The sequence below is a fragment of the Bactrocera oleae genome, chromosome 6, assembly GCF_042242935.1.
Source record: "Bactrocera oleae isolate idBacOlea1 chromosome 6, idBacOlea1, whole genome shotgun sequence".
NCBI classification, from domain to species: domain Eukaryota; kingdom Metazoa; phylum Arthropoda; class Insecta; order Diptera; family Tephritidae; genus Bactrocera; species Bactrocera oleae.
Window position 1 is genome coordinate 33,897,270 of NC_091540.1, and position 25,792 is coordinate 33,923,061.

Genomic DNA, 25,792 nt, shown 5'->3' on the forward strand with positions numbered 1-25,792 from the left:
AACATTTTTTTCATAAGTTTCCAGGGGACAAATTATTTTTAAGAACCAGCAGTAGTCTGACATCATATGAACTTTACACTCATATTTGATCCTAGAGTCTGCAAATTTGTCCGCATATTTTGCACAGTTTCTTCGTAGTTTGATGATTCAGGTTATGAAAATTTTCGACTATCAATAGCATGTCAAAAGTGACAAAACTGTGACTAAAATTCAACCATGTTTTTTTTCTTAAACGCTGTTATTTTACTATTTTTTGGTCGGGTTTGATTTGTACGGAGAATATCTTCTATTCTAACGAGAATTTTTATACTCCTGCAATATGTTGCTACAGAGTGTAATAGTTTTGTTCACCTAACGGTTGTTTGTATCACCTAAAACTAATCGAGATAGGTATTGAGTTATGTATATATAAATGATCAGGATGACGAGACGAGTTGAAATCCGGATGTCTGTCTATCCGTCCGTGTGTCCGACAAGCTGTTACTTGAGTAAACATTGATATCCTTGTGAAAACTTGGTACACGTGTTCATGCAAAAGAGTGAGAACGATTTCGTATATAGGCGTAGTCGGACCATGGCCACGCCCACAAAGCGGCATTAAACTAAAATCTATAAAGTGGCATAACTTAGTCTTAAAATAAGATATGAAAGTTTAATTGTGCGCAGGAGATCGCAGTATTAAAAGACATCTGTGGGCTAAAAACTTTGTGAAAATGGGCGTGGCGTTTAATGTACATATCTCCTAAAGCACTTAAGAAACAATTACCAAATTCCCTGAGGACAAATCCCTTAAGTCATGCTTAACTTCGACATAAAAATGGATAACATCGGATGACAAACCCGCCAACTCCCATACCACGGTTCTGTTGAAAACTACTAGAAGCGTGATAAAGCAATAAATAAATGCGCCCGATACATTAATTGTTAAAGCCGGGATGGAACGGGATGGCTCTATTTAAGCTGATCTTAAAATAGGACGATGAAAAAAAAACGATAAAAATCCATATCTCGGGACCTATTTGACCAAATTCAATCAATTCGGCACAAAACATAATTATGACATTTTTTATCACAGTGCAAAAAAGGGCGAAATTGGAGTACCCGCCTATTTTCCATATAACAAAATTCTAAATTCCATCTGATTCTTTCATTATGCAAATTACGTACCCATGAATGAATTAGGATAAAACTTTGCCTAAATAATGCGCTTAACGTACGCCACCTTATGAAATGGTCAAAATCAGACAACAATTCTTCAAGCCTTTAGATACCGAATATGTGGACCACAGTTCCTACAGCGAACATTTTATCGAAAATATCAGTGAATCTGTGAGATTAAAATTTCGAGCAAATCCTATTTTTAAAACGGCATGCTAAAAATGGGTTGAATCGGATGAAGGCTTCTTTTAGCCGCCATGTACATACCTATAATAAATATTTTTGTACTTCCAAATAAAATTAAATGTGTACATGACCTTCAATATGAACAACAGCTTTGAATAAGTATTTCGTCGGCTTTGATCCTTGCCAGTTGCGAAAGTATAAAATGTTCGGTTACACCCAATCGTAGCCCTTCCTTATTTGTTTATTTTTAGGTTTCATCCACGGTGAAGGCCCAAATCACTGGTGGACCTTTTTTAGCGCAGTCGAAGATCTCATATAACTCAAAAAAGTATAAATTTGTTATTTTTGCAAAGCTGTGTAATCTTCAGTACTGAGAATCCTTAACTTCTGTATATCAACGAAGTACAGAAAATATTGCAATATTTAGTATGATGAATTGCCTTTTAGGAAAGTCTTTCAGAAACAATCAAAAAGTATACCATAAAATGGTGTTTGGAGATCAGCAAAAAATATTATATAGATTTAAATATATGTTTTGGCACAGAGTTGCCATCAGAAAAGTTAAACTGAATACTATTTTATAAATATGAAATTTTAGCTAGATGACTACACAAACACCAAGTTCAATATAGCAGTTTGCTTGAAAATTAAAATAAGAGCGAATCATCTTAAAATTTTTCGGTATAAGTAACCCCAAAAAGCATCCACAGGAGTCATATTTTTGTTTGTAGTTTCAAATTTGCATCGTTTCAATACAAAATACTTAATCCCGTTCTTTTTACTTAAGGAAGTTATAAAAGCAATCAATTTTTTTAAATCGTAATTTTAAGGTTACAGGTATTTCGCAAGCAAGCCTCCATATGACTAAGCTGTTTGTACCTAATTAAAGTTGTATATGAAAATATATACCCCACATATACCAAATCTAACCGAGAAAGCTTAACCATATAGTATATGTAGGTATATCTGAATATCAAATCAATTACTACTTTTATGAAGAAATTTTGCCTAAAAAGCTTTACTTGGGATTTATTTGGGTCTTCTGCACTCATAGTAAGCCAACTAAATAATCCTCAATCAATTTTCTGCTTTAATATATTTTCAGTTAGTCATTTGCTTTTTTAATAAAAAATTGCTTGCAAATAAAAAGTCTCGGTAATCCTTCATTATTTAATTCTGTGGAGTGTTTTATTACCATTATTGCATGTCATCTTCGTGCAGTCACTGCTCCGTTATTCTACGTGCTTACCAACTCAAAATAAATTCCCTCCATATTAACCAACATAACTACCCTTCAATTTGGCAGACATAAATGCTTTAAATTGTGCTAAAGTAACTACCACTAACACTCGTGTGTGTGCGTGAATAAAGAAAACGGCAAACTTAGACCTGACTCGTTTGATTGAATGATAGAGGCGGTGATTAGGTGAGGGGCGAAACAGCAGTGAAGAAGAAGGAAGAATATAACTTTCTAGGAAGCAAAAATGCCTGTATATTAGTCTCACTCCTTGTGTGTTGGAATATGCATTTGTAACGGAACTTCAGCTGGCAGCATCAAGCATGAATCAAATAAAAGTTCTGACCATGCTTGTGAATAAAGGGCGAGCCGAACAAATAAACACACATAAATGTCGCTCATACGCCCCGGCAGCAGCGGCAGCGCTTTAGGAATTTACGAAGATTTGTCTACACATGACATTAAGGGACTTGAGTGGGCTGCATGCTTCATATGGTGACATTCCATGCCATTCCGAGGCAACAACATATGAAGGAGTGAAAACATCAACTAGCCAGTCATTTACAATAGTTCATTTGCGAGTCATACACGGCAGCATTTGCTCAATGTACTCAGCACTGTATGTTTTTGTCTTTTATCCTGGTGAGGAACGCAACCGCTTGCCATGTTAACTTCTGTTTAACGTGCTGCTGTTGTTGACTTGTTGTATTTTTTGTGACTCTGGGCGCATGTGTGCCACTATAAAGCCTATAAATTATTTACTTGTTTGTGCTTAATGAAATCGACTTTTGGGCGCTTTAATCTGCACCGCTCCACTTCGTGTTGTCCAACTCACCCACAACTGCTCAACTTTCCTTCCAAAAGTATGTAAACTAAATATCTATGCCTGTACATTTTTTTCTGTGTGTGTGTCTATCCTATTTTCTCCGACTACTGCCGCTGCTTTGGTTTGAAGGATAAAGTATTTGCTTGAAAAGGAGTTCAGTGCCAAAAGGAAATGTGCTGTTACGAGGGTGACTTTAATGTTACTTAATCGGACATAAAGTGAGTGGAGAATTTTTCGAATAGACACACCTGTTTGATGACAGCGCAGTCAGGTGTGGAGACTTGAACCTTGAATGTACAATAGTTGACTGCAGAAATTAACTAGAACGAGCACGAGAATAATTACAGTTCACATAAATAATTACTTGATATGGAGTTTTTGCAAAACTTTTAAATTGACACCATTTATTAGATTTCAAGTTACTCACCCTAATATATTTGGAAATACCGCAGAATAACTTTATGTAAAAGGTTTTTTAAAAATGTAAAACGTGAAAAGTTTTTAAAACTTGTCCTGAAAAAGTGGAGCGTATTTTGAAGATGTAAGTGCCTCAGCCAGTTATTATAAATAACTTCATTTAATTTTTATTCAAAGTTTCATTTGGTATATATATTGCCTTCCACTTTTAGAAAATTCATTATAGTATCTTGCAAATTAGATTTACAAGATGGACTGTTAAATGAGATCTACGAGTGGGGAGTATATTATTCCTAAGAGAGGACTCTAATAGAACTGATTCCATATAATCAATTCTAACTTTCAAAGGATACGTCTATAAAGCTACTTGACTTCATAGTAATTTGGTGAGTTGTCCGATAAGCAACGAAAACGGTGAATACAATGGACATCCCATAGACGCAGCTATGAACGAAACACACAAAAAAATTATTAATGATCTAGAAATTAAATTAAGAGAAAAACTCACACTCTACATATATCAAGGCAACATGAAAAAAAATCTGAAGTCACACGAGCGCACCATCGTTCAAAAAGAATAACGAACTAATTATTATGAACAGTATTAGGAGCAGTTCAATCGTAATAAGGCTTGGATATAATTCCATTACATCACTCTGGAGTCCAATGGGCAGTCATCTGAGTGCACTGCACGAGCTTATGGGGTATATATTTTGGGAGTCACATAGAATAATTTTGATCGACTCTATTGAAAAGGGAAATACCATTAGAGATTATTACTTGAAAGATGAAATCATGGAAAATGGGTTCAGCTTACGAAAAAAAGTTAAGTTTAACAATTTGATGGAAACGATAGCAAAATTACATGAAAATTGTTCAGAAATATTTTCGCATCCTCCGTGTATTACAGATCTGGTTTTCAACCATTTTTTCATATCCTCGGAGCTTAAAAGGGCGATCGCGATAAATTTCCCTAAAGTGACGATGAAGAGCTTATTTCGGAGTATAGACCAAACACGAGAGTCAAAAATGTTGCCGATAAGTAGGAAAGTCACTATAATAAGTGTACCACTATCGACGGAAACGTGGTTGAATACTGAATCGATTTAAAAATAGAGAGTTTTTCTTAAATCGATATAAACCTTTTAAGCCGCCATTTATTTGTTTCCGCAAAAAACTCATTATTTCAATGTTACTGTAATTTTAAAGAATCCTTAAAACCGTCAATCTCAAATCTTAATTTTTGCCCTTGATTGTATAACGGTATACCTTAAAGCTAATTTAAAAAATTTAATTAATTGGTATCGCTCTTGTTCAACTATAAGATTATTTGAGTCATATATAAAAAACTATTTTGTAGAACTTAACAATTCAGTTGTGTTCGCTTTCTGTTTTTAAGTAACATTTTGTTATTGTGGTCTATATCCACTAAGATATATTATTTCTTAAATGTCCGAATTTTCATTGGTTAACTTTGACCAACACTCATAATACTTTCAGTCAGTTTTTGTTCTTTTTTATTGCTTTTACCCGCTTTCATTGAGTTTATAATTTTCTTCATGAATTTTGTTCAAACATTCTACGTTTTCATCCACCACTTTGTTTGCTATTCACAAGTTCGTTTTATTATTATTTGCACACTTGTTGTTGTTGCGTTGGTGTTTGCATATTGAATAAAATTGTCTGGAGGTCATCACAAGCTTGCTGCCTTCATTAGCTGAAATGCGAGTCCGAAAATCGAATATCTTTTTTCTCGTGAATTGTCACATTCTCTTCCCTTTTTCTTGTGGTGCTGCATTTGTTTCCACAGTTACCTTCGAGAGCGTATTTTTTACTTTGCAGGATCTGAGCTGCTTTAATTTCGGTGTCAGTGTGAATTGGACTTTTTGGGCGTCACGTCTTTTTTCTTTATTTGCTGCTTAGTTCTGAGTTTCCGCTTCATTCAAGCTCGTTCAATGGCAAATGCAGTCAACTAAAAAGAGAAGGAAGAGAAGAGAAGTGTGAATATTAGCTAAAACTCCGTCATAAAAAAGTTCGGTATACCGATTATCATTCAAGTATGTATATATAATATGCCTAGCTAGCAAAACTTATTAAACTTTTTTTTTAAATTTCTCGTAATTTAGTATTTTTGGTCATATACTGTGTCTGATTGCGCTACAAATTTCAACTGAACGCATTGTACTCTAAACTTATCGCACACATACATACAAATAAAAGCTAAAGTATATATTTGAAACATACATGCTCCTAGTTTATCTTATTTGTTTTATATCCATGATCTTACATTTCATTTCCCTCACTACTCCTGTTGCCTTCTTTTTTTGCTGCCGAATTTTGTTGGCGAAAATGTTCACCAATTTCTTGTTCATTTAATTTGGCTATTTCCATCTGTTGCCATTTCTCGACAATGTATTTATTTTCGCACGCTTTTTCAAGCAGAAAATTGCTTTTATATTCATGTGAGGCTGGCCAGTCCATTGGACCGTCACACTCTACTTGACCCAATACATATGTACAAGCGCATAGGTATGTACAAATATATATACCTAAGTATTATATGGCTTTGTTAATAAAAGTCTACCGTATCTTAATGTGTATATTATATGCATAAGCCTGCAAAATTATGCATAAACATATTTAAGTCGATTTGTTTCATGAGGTAGCCATATAATGGGTTTTCTCGTTTTATTACTTGGCAGTTTTTGGTTTGTATGCAATATAAATATGGCTGACTGGATTGGCAGAAGCACATAAAGCTATTGAAATACCAAAAAACAAATCGTAAAAGTTTCTTAACATGTGGCGCTTTAGATATTTTTAATTTTACGTAGTAATTCGACCTCAATTAATAGCAAGGTGTATTCAAATTTTCATTATAAGCTAAACAAAAGTCTGATACATCAAGATAAGTATATGTTATTACCTTGTAATACTGACGGTTTAACAGACTAATGACGAAGAGTTTAGTAGCTTGATGCTATAGTGAGAGTAAAATAAGAATATTGACAAAAACCCTGACGCCTGAATGTATACTCCTCAGAGCTTATGCAATAACAGTGACAAGGCAGTGACATATTCTCCTATTGCTTTATATGTCTATATATACTCAATATCAAATTTTAATCGATGAAAAATTTTCGGTTGAATTGATGTACGAATACAAGTGTTTGAGTAGCATTAGTCATTCAGTGAAGGTGGTGAAGTTAATAAAATACTTTCCTCATGTGAGTCTTCCATTCATCTCAGTTAATAATGATAACATCGAAAAAATTAAAGAAGTATAGCGCGAAAATCGTCGTGTTGGAATCAGTGAGATTGAAAAGGATGTCAACATCTCTTATGTGCCAACACATGTTGGTTAATGTTAACGCAATGAGGCGTGGTAATGCTAGACTCGTACCAAAAGACCTGAATGCGCCGCTACATATTAGCATGATTGTGACTAACTTTTTGGCCAAACACGAAGAGAGAGTCAGGGCTAAGCTATCGCATTGGTCAGATTTGCCTCCTTGTAACTTTTTTCTGTTTTGGTAATTGAAAAATCTGCTTCGGGGAACGCCCCATGAGCCCACTGACACAATGTATAAAAATCGCCCAACAAAATTTTTTCAATCGTAAGCACAACAGCTCACAAACACATACTAAATCACATATAGGCACCCAACTTCACACGAACATAAAAAAACGTTGTACCAATCTAGAAAAACGAAATTTCAATCGACGAATTTCGAACATTTTATATTATTCCATTGTTTAGAACACAATCAAATAATAGAATGAAGATAGATTCAAATAAACTAATCAGAAATTTGTATTTTAAGCCAAGTTTGAAAGTTCAACAGAAGGCGCCTCTTTTAAATCTAAATTGAACTGATGGCTGATACTTGAAACACCAGCATAAAATTATTTTGAGTTAGTGTGAATGGTGTAGAGGCCAAACGGCAAAGGTTTCGGCAAATAAACTATGAAATACGGTAGGGATCATTACAGAGCATTAACCCCTGGGATATCGCATTCAGAAATTTGGCAATATGAAATCAGCAAAATATAGAGCGTATGCCGAAGATGGAAAAAAGTCAAAACACTACATTTAATAATCAAAAAAAAAATAATAATAAATATAATTATAATAATTATATATATATATATATATATATAGCCTTTATCCGTAAATAATATTTTCACTGTATTAAATAGTCTTTATACCAGTATTTAATGTAAAACATAGCCGCAGCAACACGTGGCAGGATATACTAGTGCATTTATTTGTATATCTACACTTTGTTGCTCTATGAAGTAAATATACCTACAGAGATACCCATAGCATACATCTCTATTTCAGTCTTGAGGAAAGTATTTACATATAGCTTATATGTAAGATTATATAGTGCCACCTCCATATCAATATGTTTTGCATTTTGATGAATGACTTCAATTATCTTTCGATACACAACATTTGTTTTTTTCACTGCAGCACACGCCCACAATTGTTTGGTGATTTATTTCGCAAAGTGTCAAATATATTCATAAATGAAGTGTCAGAAATTAACGGAATTATGCAAACAAAACCAAGTAAGCAGGGTAGGGTTGCTCCAAAATGAGCAAAGGCGACTGTGGCAATACCAACAACGAATTCCCAAACAATAGACGTAGGAAAGACAATGGCAGTAACAAATGTGCGTAATGACACAACCAAACAGAGCAACGCAGGCGAAACGTGGCAACGCTGGTATGCTGCGACGTGAGCGCACGTGCGAGGGTTTTGGGGTAGGAGAAATTGATGTACTGGCGGAGCAAATTGGAAACAGCTCGATTGGGCGTTGTGTGGTGGCAAGCATTGTGGCGCTTGTAAGGTTTGTAGCGACTGTCAACTGCAGGCGTGAGCTAAAGTGGGCGGCTTGATTGCTATTTTTGGCGGTGTTGTGGAAAGAGTTGCAGAGTTGCCAAGCGCTTGCGACGAAAAGCAAATGTTTATGGTTTAAAGCACTTTTTATGGTTTAAAGCACTTTTTACGTGCTGGTATCCAATAGCATGCATATACACACACATGCATACTTACACGCGCATATACCCATCCATCCATAGAAGTATAGCAAAATAGCTTGGCTACCGGGAAAATACGTTGCAGCATGCCTGATTGAGTCAGGACTTGCTGAAGTGTTGTAGAATTAAACTGCAACAACAAAAAGAATAATCAACTCTCGCTTATGCTCTGGCAGCGATAAACGCTTATGCGTGGCTAAAATTCCAAAACAGAAATTAAATAAATTTAAGAAACGAGTATATATAAATACATATGCATATACAGGTACCTGCGCATGTATATATGTAAGTGTGTATTAATATATGCAAACTGATATGATATGCTTTTTAAAAAGTCATGTGTGTGGTGGGGGTAGTGTTTATCGCTGTTGTTTGATTTAATTTATTGGCTTAGCGGCATTGTGGCTGCAGCGCAATTTACACTTCGACCTCAGCCTTAACGAATGAGGAAAATTTTAAATCCCTTAATTTTTTAGCATGCATGCATGCAAAGTGGAGTGTTGCCTTAAAAGCATTGGGAGCTGCGACTAGCAAAACAGTAAACAAAATACACAGTAGAGAGTTTTTAGTAGAACGCAACTTTTTTCAGAGCCTTGTAACCCCGATTGGGGTGAGCGTTGGATTATAAAATAAACAAAACAAGTAAGAAAGGGCCAAGTTCGGGTGTAACCGAATACTTGATACTCTTGCAACTTGCAAGGATCAAAGCCGGCTAAATACCTTCAGGGGTTGGCAAAACTTTATATTTAAATATAATATATAATGAAAGGGTTCAACTTCATTGTTCGACGAAATCGTGAATGGATTACAACCAAATTTGGTATCATATTAACTTAATTGGAATGTCATAGACCCACATAGTTTTATTACTATATTTTACATCCCGTGAGCGAAAATTATACTTAAATCATCCTCGAATGAGATATATGTGATATAAGCACAACCGAAGAGGCTAAATTTATTATATTAAGATGATATAAAACACATCATCTAATTATGAATATTGGCCAAGCCATTAATATAGTTTCACATATATTAATATAATATCAAACATTTTGATCTACCTAAATGGTATGAAGTCTGGTGGAAAGTTGGAAATAATTTTATTGGATATTTTAGGGGCAGAGAAAAGGAAAGCCTTAATTTTTGACATAGTTCAGGTATGCTTGAGAACTTATTTTCAAGAAATTTAATAAATATGTAAACGTAAACATAGGTATATATGGAGTAAAGTCAGCCGGACGTTTCAAAATCCTGAATATAAGTTATAAAGTGACTAAGACAAAATTTCTCCCGACTTTATCCTTTTTAGATACACTGTTATCAGAAAAATACGCTCTCTCAATTTCATTAAAATAACTGCCACACAAATGTTGTAATTTGCCGACAAATGTGGTATAAAGTCTTCAAAAAGTTTGAAAATCTTGATATTAGGTTATGGAGGCTAAGGGAGTATTGACCCCATTCAACCGATTTTTGGCATTTTTTTAGAGTATATTATTATTATATATATAATATAATTACAGATTGACCGATATTTTCGGCAAAAAGTCAGCCATACGCACTGGAGTCCACATTCGGTATGTGGCGGTTTGAACAGTTAGCGTCCTACTTTGAAAATTTGTAGACTCGAAATGGCATACCTCAAAAGCGACATTTGTGCACAGTTTTATCCAGATACACTGATTTGTTTTTGTGATGTGTACTGAAAAGTAAAAGAATCATATGGAATTTAAAATTGTACTATGTGGGAAGTAGGCGTGGTTTAAGTCCGCTTGCCCCCATTTTCACAATGTGAGGAAGGGCTGTCAGAATTATGTTAAGCAACGTATTTGGTTGAACATGGTCAAGTAGGTCCGGAGAAATGTGATTTCACCTCAATGTGGGCGGTGTTATGCCCATCGTCCAATTTTGACTCCGGCTCCATAAACCCCTCTTGTATCATCTTGGATGTAAAATTTAATGTCTCTGAGGCATTCAGTTATTGATTTATCGCACTTTTAGTATTTAAAAAAAAAAAACAACGTTTAATAGGGAGCGGGTGGAATTATCACCCGATTTCAATTATTTTCACACTGTCGCGACCTCTTGAAATAAATTCTTATGCACGAATTTGGGTGATATAGATTGAATGGTTTGGGAGATGTATACATAAAACTTATAAGGGGAGTGGCCACGCCCATTTTTAAAAAGTTTCAAACCGCAGGTGGCTTTCGTTATTGCAAATCGTTGTACCAATTACAGTTGTGTATCTTTTTGTGGAGCTTAGAACACGTGTACCAAGTTCCATTAAGATATCTCAAGTTTTACTCAATTTACAGCTTGCACAGACAGACGGACGGACAGACAGTCACTCGGAATTCAAGTCGTCTCGTCATCCTAATTATTTATATATATATAACCCTATATCTATCTCGATTATTTACAGCTGATACAAATAACCGTTAGGTAAACAAAACTGTTATAATATGTAGCAAGATGTTGCAAGAGCATACAAATTACTAAAATATTAAATTATGAATTTTTTCGTATTTTTACTCTTTTATGTGTAATTAATATTTGAAAAATATTATTTCTTTAAATTAGATTCGGAAAAAGCTTGTTTACCTTATAATTCTTGACTATTACTGTGATAATATATATACATTTTTAAATAACTAATATTAAGGATAGGTTATGCTTTGCACTTAATTGTTAATATTAATTTTTTAATTTCAATAACAGATTCTTACACTGATAGAGAGTGGCTCACAAATCATGCCACAAAAACAAACCATAATAACTTGCATTATATTAATTATTTTATTGTTTACCAAATTTTATTTTATATATTTAATTATTTTTAAAAATTATGGACCGTAAATGATGCTCCAGGCATGCCACGCAATGCGACAACTAATTAGAAAATTATTCATTGCGGCCTGAAGGGTGAAATCGCGATTGCCTCAATTATCGATTTACTGGACTGCTACAATTCAGTCCGATTTCTGGGTTTTGTTTTGCACACCTCTTTCTTGACATAACCCCATAAAAAAGTCTGGTGCAGTCAGGTCAGGTGACTTTGGGGGCCAGCGGAAAGCGGAGTTTCTGGATATTAATTTGTTTTCAATTTTTCGTTAGAGTCCCACAATAACCAATCTGGCTTTGCGTGCAGGTCCTCCATCTTGCTGGAACCAACCGCTATTGAAACGGATACGTTTTTGCGCAGTTCTGGGTAAAAAACCGCATTTAATACACATTGACAACGATACACATTGATGAACCTGCCCACCACACAGTGACTTGTTCTGGGTGAAATTCTGTCTAGTGGATTATTTCTGGATTTGATTCACTTTATATACGGGAATTTTGCTTGTTTACAATTCGGTTGGATGAAAATGGACCTCAACAGATATTAACAGTCATTTTATCAAGTTATTGTCTTCTTCGGCCATTTTAATAATTTTTTGGCGAAACTCCAGGTGAATAGGCAAATTAAGAGGGTTTGTTATTTAAACTTTGTACGGAAAGTTGTGTATTCCAAGTTGTGTACTCCAAGTTGTGTCGTTGGACTTGTCTGAATTGACGATGCAACAGCCGCGATTGTTTCTTCAACATGAACATACGGATCTCGATGGTACAGTCTTCTGGCGATACTTCCAGAATCGGCAAACATGTTTACCAACCTCATAACGATCCATCCACTCGATGGAGTGCCGCCAGTTACCGTTTGAATTCCCTTTGGAGCAAAATGACGGACTGCAAGGCATGGTAGCGCTGCATTATCCCAACCCTCTTTTCGGTATCCCAAGCTTTCATTTTTAAAAATTTAAATAATTACCTGCCATATAAAAAAAAGTAGTCGAAATACTTTTATATACATAATATATTATTATATATACGGTGATCCATTTTGAGGTTCCCTAATTTTTTAAAGAAGAAACCACAGATTATTAAAATTTAGTGGGAAGTGTTTACTATCATTCGGTATTCTTTGGCATTTATTTTTTGAAGATTATCTCTTTCAAATATTGGCGGCGGATACGTCTCAAATGGTCCATCCGTTGAGTCTAATTTTCGATGACTCGTTCGAGCATTTCGACTGGTAACTGGCGAATGAAACGCGTGATGTTTTGCTCCAAGGCCTGAATGGAAGCGGTATTGTCCACATAAACTTTGGACTTCACATATTCCTACCGGAAAAAGTCAAACGTCAACGTGAGTTTTCGTAATAAGGTTAAACGATTTGTAAACGTTGTTTAGGCGTAAGTATTTCCATGATAAAATGCCAAATAATAAAATGCATAATAATAAAAAACGTATCTTTATTTGGATCACACGTTATACATGTGCATATAAATATATAACAAACATTTTGCTAGCGCAGAAGGATACACTGGCGAATAATAACCCCAGTCAATTGAAACAGCGCTCTTCCCGTATTTAAATTATTGAAAAAGTTTGTCGCATCAACTCAGACCTTAGGCGGTGGAATCCACTAATGTTATTATAGTTAACGTTGAGGACGGCGGGACTTTTTAGAGATCCCCAAAGTGTCTGAGTTGTTTGTAAGTACTTGTAGTTACTAAACTTTATCGAACCGAAAGTGTGCAAAAAGTGCATAATAGTGAAGCTCGTCTAAAAAAATTTTACATTTATTAAACATACTAAAATTGTTTTATATGAGCTCTCTCAGCCTTATAACATACCTATGTTACTGTGAAATATTTTCATAATTCCCACGTTGTTCTAATTTTTTTTCTTACTACCTGGACAATAAAATATGAAGTAAGTAATCTGTTCGTCGGAATTATTGTGATAGCTTGTGGATTGCCAGGGTTGATGTGGTTGTGGGTAGCACTTCCAATAATCGCCTACCCGTATAAAAATTCTAATCGAACAACAAAAAAGTACTTAGACAAATTGAATTATTGACTTTATAATTGTCGAATTGTACACGCTTAGCTGGGATTAGATTTAAGTTAAACAATTCATTAGTTTGGAGTATGTTTAAGTCCCGTTTATGTGAGCAGTTGTCTAGTTGATATTTTTGAATTTTTATAGTGTTTTTACCCGAGTGGTATCCTTAGTGAAGGAGGACTTTTTCAGCAATATTTTCAAATTCTAGCAATAGCCGCACAAAAATATTAATAGACTAAATTTTCTTAAAACTGAATTCCCAATCAAAACATTATTTTGATACCCTGAACAGGGTATATTAAGTTTGCCACGAAGTTTGTAACACCTAGAAGGAAACCTCGGACACATTATAAAATATATACATAAATTATCAGCATGATGAGCTGAGTTGATTTAGCCATGTCCGTCTGTCTGTATATATACAAACTAGTCCCTCAGTCTTTATGCTATCGATCTGAAATTTTGCACCTGTCCTTTTCTCACAAAGAAGCTGCTGCGAATGACTATAGCATATAGCTGCCATACAAACTGAACAATCGGAATGAAGTGCTTGTATGGGAAACTCTTTCATTTCACGAGGTATCTTCATGAAATTTGGCACGGATTATTATTTGAGGCAACAATGTAATCTCCGAAGAAATTATTCAGATCGAATGACTATAGCATATAGCTGCCATACAAACTGAACAATCGGAATGAAGTGCTTGTATGGAAATTTTTTTTATTTGACGAGGTATCTTCACGAAATTTGGAATGTATTATTATTTAAAGCATTAATCTAATCTCCGAAGAAATTGTATAGATCGGATGACTATAGCATATAGCTGCCATATTAACTGAACGCTCGGAGTAAAGTGCTTGCATGGAAAATTTTTTTATTTGACGAGGTATCTTCACGAAATTATTCACGAGTTATTGCTTAAGGCAACAAATTATTCTCCACAGAAATTGGTCAGATCAGATCACTATATCATATAGCTGCCATACAAATTGAACGTTCGGAATCAAGTCCTTGTAAGGGGCCTTTGTATTTGTGAAGGGTATTATAGCTTCGGCGCAACGAAGTTAACGGTTTTTCTTGTTTCAATTTAATTTACAATTAATTTTTGGATTCTCCTAGGACTAATAGCTATGAAAGAGTTTTCCCAAAGTGAAGATATTAACTATTATAACCCATCTCTTTGGCTTAAAGACTGATCGAAAAACAACGAAAAAGCTTCAAAATATTGCACACTAAGACCTATTTGCACGTAATAAACAAAATACAAAAACAACAACATTAAGCATATTTTACAAGCGACAAACGTTCTCTACTTTCTCAATGTGTTTAATGACGTTCAGCACACGAGTAACTATAGTTTTTGTTTAGCCAGAGCAATTATAATGATCCTCTTTTGTCCCAACACAGCTGCGTATTCATTGTGGATGATGAAGCACATAACCGACACCTCGGCACGCTGTGAGCTATTTGTGCCTGCAACAACATTCATAGTCACGCGGTGTGACTAATATAAAACGGGGCACTTGTAATGCGATAAAATTCCACTAAAATGTCACACGATAAAGGTCGTAGTGGCTTTCCACGCAGTGGTGAGAGGGTGGCAAGTGCAGGTAATTACGACAAGTTGTGGCATCATAAACGACAATAATATTTGGAGATAAAAAATAAAATAAAAATTAGATAGTGAGAATGGTATTTTACACACACATACATACATCAGCATAACCATCACTTGCAACAATTCATGCTCCAACACAATCTGCTAGCGTGCTCTCCATAAATTAAAGCATATTTATAGGCACTTAAGCAGCATGCTTGCAGGCGCAACTATTGTCATGCAAATTTGAGCGCTACAATTAAAGCATTGTTGATTGGCTACTTTATATCTTTATTGTTATAAATTTCTTTGAAATTTGTTAATATGCCCAGCGAATTTAGCTTCACCAACTTTTAATCAGCCTTTCACTACACTCTAATTAAAAAGTTGTCGACGCGTATGTTGTTGTTTTCAATCGCAGCATTTTGCTCCTTTAAAACTGTATTTTTCATTGCAAATTATTTATAGCGACGCTGTAATAATAAATAGCGATTTTCCACACATTTTTCAGCGGTCACCGGCACAAGTGCAGCGCTATTCGGCTCTTGGTCGCACATAAATAATTTGAGGTTATACTTTTTTGCCATTGCCATGGCATTATTGCGGTGTTAAAATGTTGCGGTTGACTCTTAAATTGTTGCAACAATTAAAATCCCACTATTTCTCTTGTCAACAACCAACCCTTCTGTGGCAATAACATTAAAGTAACAGCTGCTGTAACTGCATTTATGACTGCTGTTGCGATGTAAATATGTAAAAGTGCCACTATGTGCAAAAGTGTAAATACCGTTATACCTATACCATAGAAGCATATAATGAGTGTGAAAGCCTTTATCTGAAAGCATCTGCAATCGCCTATACTTGTTTTAATGTCTGCCTGTTGAGGTGTTCAAGCCGTTATGTATCCGATGCTGCTGCCGTGACAATGCCCTTGTCTGATAGTTTCATTGTCATTGTGTTGTCAACATTTTGATGCTTTTGTTAGTAATTATATGGCTATTGTTGTTGCAACTAAGAGCCAGTGGACGACAGACTGTATGTATTTTACCACAGGTGATATTTTGCTTAAAGATTCCCCTCTACCTACCTTACATGAGATCGGGAACCACTAAGAACACTACCAGGTTTATAGCTATGACGTCAGTAACGTAATACAGGTACGTAAATTAGAAGAGTTTTGAAAGTATTTTAACAAAGCTACCGTTTGGTCATATTAAATAGTACAATAAATGCAACGCCCAAAAGTAATGGCGTTTTCTCCGGTTGCAACAGTCCGGCAGACGGTAACATATTACTTATGGTGTAAGTAACGGGTGATCTAAATAGAGGTACTTTTTTAATAGCCTTTTTTGACAGATCATGCGTGAGTCGTGTCAAGCTGCCATGCTATTTTTATTTTAGAAAGATTTTATAATGGTAAGACTTACGCCTGAACAACGTTTACAAACTGTTCAACTTTATTACGAAAATTCATGTTGTGTTAAGAATGTGTGCGCGCGCGCTTCAACATATGGTCCACATAATCGGCCTACTGAGCATCCTATTCGCACACACCATCATCCATCTTGAGACCTAGCATTCATCATTGAATAATATTCGACCGAATAACCAGCACAGTGAAGAAAATATAGCGGTCCAGGTCGATTGGTCACCAAGATCGTGTGATATCAATCAAAAAATAAATGCCAAGGAATGTTATTTAGAATGATAGTAAACATTCCCCATTTGATCCATTATATTCACAAAGAGAAACTCACTCATTCAATTTCATTAAAAGTCTCATTTCACCCATTTTCACACTGTAACATAGTTATGTCGGGATAAGCGTCATTCTAATATAAAAGTTCCAAAAGTTGTTATCTGTCTTGCGTGTGAAAATGTTTTTCATGAAAGAGACTTTAATAAATATTCGAAGGGTAAATATGTTAGTAAATTGCTGGTAATATGTCCTAATCATGATACAGTGGACTTAACCTATAATGCCAACGTGGATCTAAACACGCTGGATGGTAATGCTCGTAAATAATTGCCCAGATTTAACTATTTCATAAAGTTCAATAAAGAAAGGACTTATGTCATAACCTATATTTGAATGATTCTAAAAATTATTATTGCGGGCTATGTCACCCGCTCTGATTATCGTACACTTATATTGAAATCATATCTACGTCTTAGAAATAATGGTTTTAGAATATACATTGGTCATCAATACTGTAAGATCTATGATTACTTTAATCTGAAATGTGGAAGATCCAACGACAAACATAAAAAATATAGTAAATATGTACATGTTTGATCTGTGATGGTAGTCATGAGACTGATCAGTGCAATAGTCAAACATAGAAATGTTTAAACTGTGTGCTCTATAACCAGAAATTTTATAAGGATAGAGCCTCCGATCATTGTGCTTCTAAGATGAGAATTAAAAATAAAACAAAAGTAATAAAAATAAACCTAGAAAGCTGTGGATTACTCAAGGTCTTATGATTTCGTGTAAGACTAAAAGTTCCTATATAAGATCTGGAAATTAGATAAGTACAATGTTGAACTAAAGTGTCAATAGTTTAATTAAACTGCTAAATGTAGTTTTGAGTCTGAAAGAGGGAAAAATTATTATAATGATAGTAAAAAACTTTGGCAGTACTTGTATGTTAATGGTAAACTTGGTAAAGGTAAAGTGGATAATAATCTAGAATACATTATTTGTGTTGAAGAAATCATTACGGATAACAAGTGATATAGGTGAAAGTTGCAAATAAAATAGGCACTCATAATCAAATTAATATCAACGAAACCGTTGAACATAGTTGTAATAGTATATTTTTCGTAACAACAGATAAGTATGAAATTGAAAAAATCATACACGATTTAAAGAACAAAGCTGGAGGAGTTAATAATATTCATAGCAAAGTACTGAAAGTATTCCTTTGGAATATCTTTTTAATTTAAAGTGGAAATTATCCCAATCTTCAAATCCGGTAATAAACTTCTCACTACTAACTACAGACCTATTTCCCTCTTATCTAACCTATTTTCCTCTTAGCAAATTCATTAATTAACGCGATGTCAAATTGCATACATTGCAATAACGCAGAACATAGTCTAAGCAATTGTCCTTCATTTCTACAGTTATCAGCTAAACTGCGTTTTGATTGGGGGAAGCAAACAAGTGCTTGCATCAATTGCCTACGCAAAGGACATACAGTATGTCTAAATGCTCATCGAAATCTCGTTGCCGTATATGTCATCAATCGCACCACTCTCATCTACATTTCGCCACCGTTGGAACTACAAATTATCCATTTGTACAAAAGTTAGAACCTAAAGAGAAAGACCAAACATCTGTGCCGTTTACTTCGTCGAATCCATCGCATCATTCACCAACCAATCCATGAGTTTCACTCATCGCATGCACACGCAAAAGAGCGATAATACCAACAGCCTTACTTTACATACAGGACAAATTTGGAGTGATGCAGCCAGCTCGTGCATTATTGGATTCATGTTCCGAATTAAATTTCATCACCGAGGAAACAGCGAAGCGGTTGCAGCTTAAAAGGTTTTTCTCACATCAGGAAATCTCAGGTATTTCAGATATTCGTTCTAATTCAAAGTATGCAGTAAATGCGAAAATCAAATCGCGAATTGGAAATTTTACTTGTATATCGCAATTTGCTATAACTAAACAGATCACAATACACATACCAAGTAGTTTTATCAACACTTCTAAATGGGATATTCCTGCAAACCTTCAGCTTGCGGATCCTTACTTCTACAAACCGCAACGTATAGATTTATTGTTTAATGCAGAAATATTTTTCTTTCAATTTCGGTTACCATTTAAGGTTTCGCCTACAATATTAGGCACCTCTTTCCACAATGCCAGGAAAAGATTTATCGCTCTTGAACGACGTCTATCTAACTACAAATTATTAAAGAATATGTATGCAGATTTTATAAAAGAATACATTGAACTTGGACACATGGTTGCTACAAAAAACTTTTTCGTCCACAAAGTACTACGACCAAGCTTCGGGTTGTATTCGACGCCTCTGCGCGCACTACTTCTGATCGCTCATTAAATGAAATACTTGTGGTCGGATCAACAATTGAACCAGAACTAATCATGACATTATTGTCATTTCGCTTGTATCCTTACGTATTAACCGCCGATATATCAAAAATGTATCGGAAATTTTTGATTGACGAACAAGATCAACGATATCAACTAATTTTATGGAGAAACGAACCCTATGAGCCATTGCAGTTGTTTCAACTCAAAACTGTAACTTATGGTTTGGCTTCTGCACCATTCCTCGCGATTCGCAGTTTATTTCATATTGCTGACGTCAATAAAGATGTCTTTCCACTTGCATCGTCTGCTATTCGTGAAAGCTTTTATGTTGACGATTTGTTAACTGGTGCAGAAATCATAGACAATTTACAAAAATTAAAAATTGAAATTATAGAAGTTCTTCGTTCTCATGGTCTTTCTCTTACTAAATGGCACTCGAATTCTACACAATTATGTGACGCATCTTATAAGGAAGTCATAATTAAAACAACTGAAGAAAATATTACCAAAGCTCTAGGTACATCGTGGAAACCTTTAGCTGACACCCTTTTTTATCGCTATGAGTTACCAGATATGCAGTCAGTTACTAAGCGATCTGTCTTATCTCCAAAATATTTGATATCCTCGGTTTGTTGAGCCCCGTGATCATACGTGGCAAAATATTAATGCAAGAAATTTGGATTCGCCGATTAGATTGAGATGAAACACTACCACCCGATCTACATAACATACAAACAAGATTAAGGCCGATTTAAACTTCATTAATAAAATCGGAGTTCCCCGCTAGGTACAAACAACATCCAATTCTGATTGTGAATTTCATGGTTTCGCTGACGCATCAACGCGCGCGTATGGGCTTATACGTTCTAAGATAAATCACACCTACAAAACAACATTACTTATTGCGAAATCTAAAGTAGCGCCTATTAAAGCACAATCGCTTCCTCGTTTGGAGCTACGTGCAGCACTGTTACTGAGTAGGACTTGGCAAAAAACTAAGGAGAAGTTAGTCATATTCAGCACCAATATTTATTTTTGGACTGACTCAGAAATAGTGCTGAAGTGGCTCAACACTCATGCGGCAACCTTAAATTGCTTTATTGCCAATCGGGTCTCTGAAATTCAAGAAATTTCATCTGGCATTAACTGGAAACATGTACCAAGTACGCATAATCCTGCAGACTTTGTTTCACGTGGGTGCAGTGCTCAAAATCTTGTAGCGACAATTTGGTTCTCTGGCCCAGAGTTTCTAATGAAAAATTCGTCAGAATGGCCTGTAAGCAAGAAGGAAGCTAAAATTAAAATGCACGACATGGAACAGCGAAAAGGAATTAACCTCAAGTGTAGCAAAAGCAGCAACGAGGGAAATGTTATCAACGTCATTATCAACCGCTGTTTATCGTACCACCGATTACTTCGCACAGTTACATACATTTTTCGTGTTTTCAACAAAGTTGCTGTCAACAAGCAACTCACCCCAGCAATGATACTTCGTCTACCGGTAGAGGAGCTTGATCAGACTCGGTGGAGAATCATCATCGCTATTCAACAGATCGAATTCGTGGATGAAATTGAAAGACTTCAAAAACAACAACAAGTTAAATCGTTCATACAGAAGCTGACTCCTTTTCTACATCAAATGAATCTTAACGGAGTGACAGTTTCAGTGCTCAGAGTCGGTGGCCGTTCGTCAAAAGCACCCATACCTTTTGATGCAAAATTTCCCGCACTTCTTCCGAAAGATCATAGATTTACATCATTGTACATAGAGTATCTTCATCGAAAGCATTTACATGCTGGCCCAAAGGTTTTAATAAGTCTGTTGCGTCAGCGAGTATGGGTTATAAATGCCCGCACATGCAGAATTAGTATCCGATTTGTCTACTAATAATTTTATACTTTGTCTAAAACGCTTTGTAGAAAGATGCGGAATACCTCAACGCATTTACTGCGACAACGTCACAAATTTCGTCGGTGCTCAAGCCAAATTGAAGGATCTTCATCAACAGTTCTTCAATAAAGCGGTTACTGATGACATCACTAATTACAGCACCAACACTGGGTTCGAGTTTCGTTTTACTCCGCCTCGCGCTCCGCATTTCGGAGGTTTATGGGGAGGCGGCAGTAAAATCGGTGAAGTCCATTTTGATAAAAAACATATCAAATGCACACCTAACATATGAAGAACTGCAGATCGTTGTGGTTGAAGTTGAAGCTATCTTAAACTCTCGCCCGCTCAGGCCTCTTTCAAATGATCCTAATGATGGCGAAGCGTTAACCCTCAGCTCATCTATTGATCGGAACGTCATTACTGTCGATGCCAGACAAAGCCATCAATATCAACACTGTATCTTCGTTAACGCAATGACAACGGGCGTCGTATTTGAAGCAGCGTTTCTGGGACCTATGGGCACACGACTATATTCTTATCCTACAACAACGCTCCAAGTGGTTGCAGCCGCAGGCCAACATCGAAATTGGTCAAATGATCATCATCCATGAAACCAACTTGCCTCCACAACAGTGGTCACTTGACAGAATTATCGATATCGCTCCAGGTTCAGATGGCAAAGTGAGGGTTGTGGATATCAAAACTACAAAAGGGATTATACGGAGAGCAGTCCATAAAGTTGCACCATTACCTATTTCCGATGGAGCATGTTTGGTCTGAAGTATGACACTGTGCAAAATCGGATGACCGTGACCGTGAATTAGGCTATTCACCTCTGTGAGAGCACCGCTTATGCATATGCACACAAATTCTTTCATTCATATACATATGTTTCGATTTTCTATGATTTGTACATAATTGCATTTTTTATGTTCTCACTTTTTGCTTTGCAATTTGTAAGTAGGTACATAAGCACATACACATGTACACATACATAATACATATTTTCGTACCTACGCCCGCATAAGCATATACGCATATGCTTACATATGTAGGTAGGTAATGAGAAAATAAGCACAAGACGGGATAAAAACCCGTGCTAGCATAAGATTAAGCACATTATTAATAGAGCATTAGGAGTGTTAAGAGTGAAAATAAAATTATATGTAAAATTAAATTAAATAAAATCAAAATTGTAAATTGGACATTAATCTATTTTTGGGCTAGAACAATCAGCTTACCCTAAATGTTGATAAGTCTACTTTTGTTAACTTTGGAAGTTATTCCGATAGTGTTCCTAATGACTTGCAATTATTCGTTAATGATAGTAAATTAGAAAGAGTAGTAAATTGCAAATATTGAGGTATTTACTTTGACTGTCATATGAAGTGGGACAAGCATATTATTGAATTAATGAAGAAAGTCAAATATTTTACGATCTTGTTCTATAAATTGAGTAAAGTGCTTAAACCTGTTATCTTGAAATCGATATATCATGGACTTCTTGAAAGTGTCATCAACTATGGAATAATTGCATGGGGTGGTGCTTATGATAATACTTGCGAAATTACAAAATAAATTGATAAGTAAAATGAGAATAGAATATGATCTGCTTGCACCTTTAAAAATTAAACATTATTTTACTGTTAATGCTTTATCTTACTACTATGATGATTGTAAACTACTTTATTATGAGAGGAAAATAAATACACGAACTAGATAGATATCACTACCGAAAATGAATAAAACACTAATCCGTATAATGTGACTGTAAAATATTTTAATCTACTTCCTAATAATCTTAAAATTCTTAATTGTACTAAGAGAACGTTGAATAAGGTTATTGGGAAGTGGATTAGAACTATTGTAATTTAAATTATGTTATGTATTATTCTGACTAATTTTTAGTATAACTAGACTAAGAATGATTTCTTATTATATGTTGTACAAGTATGTTATGCACTAATACAATATATTTATAATGTTATGGTGTATGATATTGCTTATCTCTATCTATGCACTGGTAGAGCAGGTTCCGAGATATGGGTTTTTAACTAAATATGAGCAGAGCCACGCACATTGTCCAATTTTAATACCGGCTTCTATAATGCTTTAGGTAATTTATGTATATTTTTAAAAATTCATTTAACACACTTTGCACATAACACATATTCAAGTCACTTAGTTGTTGTTGTTGTAGCGGCAAAATTCTGTAGAATTCAGATAACTTAGCTCTAAATACCAGTTCAGGGTGTTAAACATTTGAACAAAAATATACTGAAGAAATGTAACAGTCACAAATTCTTTTGCGCCGCGATCTGATGGTATGGACGAATATCGGAGATCGTAGCCTTCGCCCGCGCTTCAAAAAAATAACCCTGGTCAGTCCAAAACCGGGGTGTTCATAATCCAATCACGTCAAACTCCTTTCTGCACTGGGGGCCTTCGGGCGCGATTCAAAAAAATAACCCTGGTCGGTCCAAAACCAGGATGTTCATAATTCAATCACGTCAAACTCCTTTTCGCGGCTCTCAACTTCGATAATAATTTTTATCACGATGCAGAGTATGTGTAATTATTAATATCACAATAAAAGTGCACTAACATTGATATTTTAATATACATTTTCAGAAACATTTATGAAGAAGAGGAGTAAATACACCAAAAACTTGAACAATATGTAATTTTTCCAAAGCAAAAAATAAAACAATTAAGTTAAATGTATCACAACTTTTTATATTTAATGCATATTTATAAAAAAAAATAAAAAAAAAACGTTTTAAACTTCATTTTTGAGGCTTCCTTAGTTGGGAGACCTAAACTATACAGTTACCATGCTTTATTTTATCATGTTGAGAACAAAATTTGTGTTATTGTTGTGAGTGTTTGACGCTTTCATTTATTGAATTATCGCACTTTTAGTTCAACATAACCATTATTAGGGGTGTGGGTGGTATTAAAATCCGATTTCAACCATTTTTACAATTTCGAATGCTTAAGCATATGATTAGATAAAGTGATTTGGAGGTAATGTATATTAAACCTATTAATTACAGTATTTACATATAATCCCACCGTAATTAATATCTTACTGTATATGATAATTTAGTTTTTACTGTTATCTATGAGTGTTCTGTAACGGTTCAAACTATCGAAGTTTAGTCTGAATACTCATATTAATTCCAAGGTGATCTTTGGCATACCTAGTATCATGTTACAGTTTGTATGTGCTAACTTAGCTGTGGTTTGGAAAAGTTTCAGTATTGTTCGAAGCCCATATTTTGGAATAGATGAAATGGAAAATATTTCTTCTACAACTTTCTAAACAATCTACTGAAAAACGATTTTACAAACGTAGTTTTCAGAAGGCAGAGTTGCCCTGGCTAATTGCAAATTTTATCTTTATCGCAGAATACGACTTTTTGTCCAAAATTCCGTAAAATATTCCAATACATTTTTTTGAAAATAAAACTACTACGTTTGTTCAGAATTAGTTAACAATTCTTCAACGCTCGAATGCTTGGTACGTACTCACTGCCGCAGCATGTTTTTTTTTTTTTTGGTTATCTAGTCACCTAGTTAGATACCGGAATTTTCCGAGGCTCTAGAATCGTTGCACTTCGCCATTAAGTCTAAACAACAATTTATTCAGATTGAACTTTATGACTGTTTTGGTTTTATAACGATTGATAAAAAAATTAAAAATAAAAGAATTTATTTATTTTATTATGCATACCGTGAATTACAAATTCCTAATTTAATTACCACATCACTTGCGCGCTGCTTTAAATTAGCATAATAACTAATTTTTACCAACCACATGCTTTAATAACTACAAAGTAGCAAATAAATGTTTTCAAAAATCAAATAACTTAGTAAATACATATAAACGCAAATCCATTAATATTTAAATGACGTTGGCCTATAAACACAGCCGGCAGATAAAATGAAAGTAAGATATTTTATAAAAAAAAAAATGAGGACTATACTTTTTGTGAGTGTAAATATTCAAGAAAACCAATAGTAATTAAACCAAATGTATTAGAAGTACAAAATTTCGAATATTAAATATTCAACTGAATTAAAACGTATTAACAATTCATCATACATACACAAGTAAACATTAAGCGGCTGTTGCAACAAAAAGGGACACGAACAATGTGCCATTTCGATCGATGGACAGACCATTGTGTTAGCAAATCGACGAAACAGATAAATTTATGTAATGCAAAGAGTGTAATTGCAAGTCAAATTGATAACATCAGCAGCCCTTATACAAAAAGTCGTACAGTTAATCTGCATTTTTAAGTGAGTAGATAAACCTAATCTAGCAAATGTCTTTAAATCGCATGCTGAAGCAATCGGTTTTTATTTAGCCTGGAACTAGAGAACGGTTAGTCTTACAGAAGGCAAGAATCCCTCTATACCTCTTGTGATTTACCTTGAGCAAGAAGCTGCT

At 34.9% G+C, this 25,792-nt stretch overlaps 1 protein-coding gene and 1 long non-coding RNA gene across 18 annotated transcripts in view; one reads left to right on the top strand and one right to left on the bottom strand.

Moving 5' to 3' along the window:
- The window catches only part of LOC106618396 (nephrin), a 229,368-nt gene that overhangs the window by 177,500 nt on the left and 26,076 nt on the right, over positions 1-25,792 (bottom strand). For 10 of the 17 annotated variants that reach the window (XR_004978112.2, XM_036370829.2, XM_036370831.2 and 7 more), the window contains one exon: positions 5,355-5,796. The exons of 6 other annotated variants lie outside the window; for them this stretch is intronic. The gene's annotated coding sequence lies outside the window, so the exon portion shown is untranslated. The remainder of the gene's footprint in view (positions 1-5,354; positions 5,797-25,792) is intronic. One more of the 17 variants, XM_070112159.1, reaches the window with a different exon arrangement.
- On the top strand, positions 22,396-24,165 carry LOC118682348 (uncharacterized). Its single transcript, XR_004978116.2, has 2 exons — positions 22,396-23,898; positions 23,965-24,165. It is a non-coding gene; the product is annotated as an uncharacterized lncRNA (long non-coding RNA).